This window comes from Pantherophis guttatus, chromosome 8 (genome assembly GCF_059756535.1).
Source record: "Pantherophis guttatus breed Tessera chromosome 8, ASM5975653v1, whole genome shotgun sequence".
Lineage (NCBI taxonomy): Eukaryota > Metazoa > Chordata > Lepidosauria > Squamata > Colubridae > Pantherophis > Pantherophis guttatus.
In genome coordinates, this window is record NC_142070.1 from 7,225,001 (window position 1) to 7,229,313 (window position 4,313).

General features: G+C 48.2%; 1 long non-coding RNA gene across 1 annotated transcript in view; it reads right to left on the reverse strand.

Annotated features, from left to right (window-relative positions):
* The window catches only part of LOC117673640 (uncharacterized), a 2,282-nt gene extending 2,107 nt beyond the window's left edge, over positions 1-175 (reverse strand). The window contains exon 1 of the long non-coding RNA XR_009621123.2: positions 1-175. This exon is cut by the window's left edge and continues 33 nt beyond it. This is a non-coding gene — a long non-coding RNA (uncharacterized LOC117673640).
* Positions 176-4,313: the final 4,138 nt, after the last annotated feature.

A 4,313-nucleotide genomic window follows, 5' to 3' on the forward strand; every position in this document is an offset into this window, starting at 1 on the left:
TGCCCTTGCCCCGCCGTCCAGAGCCCCCACCACGGGGTCTGCGTTTCCTCATCCAACGACAGTTTCTACTGCTGCTTCTGCTGTGGTGGAATCGTGCCATGATGTGGTCTAGGCATTCAAGCCGTGGGAGAGGAGTGGGAGCATCCAAAAGGTTGAAGCAGTCTTGACTTCTTTAAGGGACCAGGCTGACTCCCAGCCTCTTTATGGGCAAGCTGTGCATTGTGATGCAGGACAACAACACAAGAGGTTACTATGGAAACACCAGCTCAGATACTATGGTGTCCTGTAATGGGCTTAACCCTCTAAATCAGGGGTGTCCAACCTTGGCAACTTTAAGACCTGTGGACTTCAACTTCCCAGAATTCCCCAGCCCGCGGTGGTTGGAGTGCAGTACTGCAGGCTACTTCTGCTGACTGCCAGCTGCCTGCAATTTGGAAGTTCAAATCTCACCAGCCTCAAGGTTGACTCAGCCTCCCATCCTTCCAAGGTGGGTCAAATGAGGACGCAAATTGTTGGGGGCCATAGGCTGACTCTGTAAACCGCTTAGAGAGGGCTGTAAAAGCACTGTGAAGTAGTATATAAGTCTAAGCGCTATTGCTATTTTGCACTTGCTTTGCTGGCTGGGGAATTAACAAAATAACCCAGTTGGAAGGGTCCTTGAAGGTCTTCCAACCCAATCCCCTCTCCAGCAGGAAACCCTATACCCATGATGGCGAACCTATGGCACGCATGCCACAGGTGGCACATGGAGCCATGTTGCCTGGCACGCCAGCTCAGCTCTAGCGCACATGCGCGCGCTGGCCAGCTGATTTTTGGGCCTTCTGGGCCCACCAGAAGTAGGGAAACAGGCTGTTTCCTGCCTCTGGAAGGCCTGGGGGTGTGTGTGGAGAAGGTCCGTTTTTCTTTTTCACCTGGCTCCAATTCCTCTCTATGCATCTGGGGAGGGCAAAAACTGCCTTCCCCGCCCCCTCAGAGGCCCTCCGGAAGCCTGAAACAGCCCGTTTCCCAACTTCCGGTTGGACAGAAAGTGACATTTTTTGCTGTCCCCAGCCTCCAGAGCGTCTCTAGGCGTCTCTGGAGGCTGGGGAGAGCAAAAACGTCACTTCCTGTCCTACAGGAAGTTGGGAAACAGGCCGTTTCAGGCCTCCGGAGGGCCTCCAAGGGGCTGGGGAAGGCTGTTTTCGCCCTCCCCAGATGCATAGTGGATCTGGAGCCAGGTGAGAAAGAAAAATGGGCCTATCAGGTCATCACGTGCCAGGAGCAGGGGGGAGGTGGGGTCGCGTGCACATGCACGGGATCGGGTGCATAGAATTATGGGTGTGGGCACGCACATGCGCGACCCTCCACCGCCTCCCCCCCTTCCTGGCACGCGATGGCAAAAAGGTTAGCCATGACTGCCCTATACCATTTCAGACAAATGGCTGTGCAGTCTCTTCTTAAAAGCCTCACAACTTCTGGAGGCAAGCCAATCCACTGATTAATTGTTCTCACTATCGGGGAATTTCTCCTTAATTCTACCTTGCTTCTCTCCTTGATTAGCTTCCGTCTGTTGCTTCTTGTTCTGCCTTCTGGTGCTTTGGAGAATAGGTCAACCCCTTCCTTTTTGTGGCAACCCCTCAAATATTGGAACACTGCTATCATATCACCCCTAGTTCTTCTCTCCATTAAACTAGACACACCTAATTCCTGCAACTGTTCTTCATATGTTTGGGCCTCCAGTCCTCTAACTACCTTTGTTGATGTTCTCTGCGCTCTTTCCAGAATCTCAACGTCTTTTTTATATTGTGGTGACCAAAACTGGATGCAGTGTGGCCTTACCAAGCATTATAAAGTGGTACTAGCACTTCATGTTAATGTGAATGATGCAGGATCAGCTATATGAACACTGAAGGGCCCTCCTTATTCACATTATTGTAAGAAAGAAATGTGCTAGTTGGGAAGAACAATACTTGTTTGGAAGATTACACTAAGTCAGCTAAATTACATCCTGGGTAATATATATATATTTTCTGAAGGGGCCTAGTTGTCAAAGATGTAAGGACATCCATATGGAACAAGAAGTTACTTATTATCAAAGGAAGCCATAAATCTACGCATCAGCGGAAACAAAACTAAGGAGGATGTTTAGCTAAAATTATCTCATGTACTATAAATTAAGGCAGGAATTTAGTAATTAAAAAATGTCAATTATCATGTAACGGATGTATGCTAACCATATATGGAAAACTGATGTGCCAGCAGAATCCTTTGTCTTGGATATATATAAAAGCAGTTATATCAGGGCTCTTTCCTTTGTTCGGATAGCAAGAACCAATCTGCCTCTGAACCTTGCGCAATAAAAACTGTCTCTGGCTGAGCCAGGAATGTTGTTTGGTCCCATCATTCTACAACAATATAATCTTGATTCTATCTCGCTCTGTTAATGCAGCCTAGGATTGTACGGGCTTCTTTGGCTGCAATTCTGGGGGTTGAAGTCCACAGGCCTTAAAGTTGCCAAGGTTCGGATACCTCTGTTCAGCAGCATCAAAAATGCCTTGAAAAGCCAAACATTTCTGAGTGATTAATTCAACTCTTAGTTGGCTAAATTGCCACTTTTCTTCTCTCTCTGATGCTCTCGCTCAGGGGTGTCAAACTCAAAGTCCGGGGGCAAGATCCGGCCCATGGGGTGCTTAGATCTGACCCATGGGGCCGTCCTGAAAACAGCAAAGGACTGGCCCACAGTGCTAGTGAAAACTGAGCTCACAAGGGCTGGGTGTGGCCCTCCCGAGCTCTGTTTTCACTGGCAGGCGATTGCAGGACACCGTTGCAGCCGAAAATGGAGCTCTTGAGGGCCGCAGGCTGCCCTCCCAAGTTCTGTTTTCAGTGGCAGAGGACTGCAGGACACTGTCACAGCCAAAAACGGAGCTCACGAGGGCCGCGGGCAGCCCGCCCGAGCTCCGTTTTCACTGGCAGAGGGATTCAGGACACCGTCGCAGCCAAAAACGGAGCTTGTGAGGGCCGCAGGCAGTCCTCCCGACCTCCGTTTTCACTGGCAGAGGGCTGCAGGACATTGTTGCAGCCAAAAACTGAGCTCATGAGGGCCGCAGGCAGCCCTCCCAAGCTCCGTTTATGCTGGCAGAGGGTTGCAAAAGGCCATCACAGCCAAAAATGGAGCTTGCGAGGGCCACAGGCAGCCCCCCCAAGCTCTGTTTTCACTGGCAAAGGGTTGCAGGAGGTCGTTACAGCTGAAAATGGAGCTTGCGAGGGCCACGGGCAGCCCCCCTAAGCTCTGTTTTCACTGGCAGAAGGTTGCAGGAGGTGGTTACAGCCGAAAACAGAGCTCAGGAGTCCGTTTTCGCTGGCAGAGCGCTCGGGCTGCCACGGGCGTCCCCAACACAAGTGATGTCAAGCTGGCCACACCCACCCTGGCCACGCCCACCCCACCTCCCACCCCAAGGTCAAACCCAACCCTGATGCGCCTCTCAATGAAATCAAGTTTGACACCCCTGCTCTAGCTCCTTAATAAAATTCATCCAATCTTTTAAATATGCTGAAATCTTCGCCATCTCTGCAAAACTGGCCATCTTCAAAGTCCATTCCTCGATAGTAGGCAAAGCTTCATTCTTCCAATATTTACCTATCAACAATCTTGCTGCTGTTATCATATACAATATTAATTTTATTTCACCCCGTGTAAAACCCTTAACTATACCCAATAAAAACAATTGTGGAGAAAATTGAATTTTTTTCTTCAAAACATTCTGCATGACCCACCATATTTTTATCCAAAAAGCCTTAACTTTCCTACAGGTCCACCAAACATGATAATACGTAGCATCCAAACATTCACATCTCCAACATGAATGGGAATGGAAAAGGTGGATAGAATATGTTCAGAACAAATACCAAACTAGAAAGTACCAAATAGCTTTTATTTGAAAACAATGTATTAGAAATATTTTAATGTAAAGAGATAAAGAGGGAAAATTATATAGGGGGAGGGATGGGTTCAGGTATATATATCAGTATTATTAGTTATGAGTATATAATAGGGAAGTCTGGGGGGAGGGTTAGGGAGGGCTAGGGAGGTCGGGAAGTTTGGGGAGGGAGGTGGGGGGGTGAAAAAAAGGGGTGAAAATGTAATTGTAAAACTTTTGCAATAAAAAAAAAAAATAAATAAAATAAAATTCATCCAGAAAACTCTAAGCCTGCCCTTTGGAAATGCCACAAACTCTTGCTGGAGAAGCATCTGAAATCCTTTCCAAGCGCTGCGGTAGTTTGGAAGAAAATTGTATCCCCAATGAGGTGAGTAATCAGGAAAAGCAGGCAAGCTA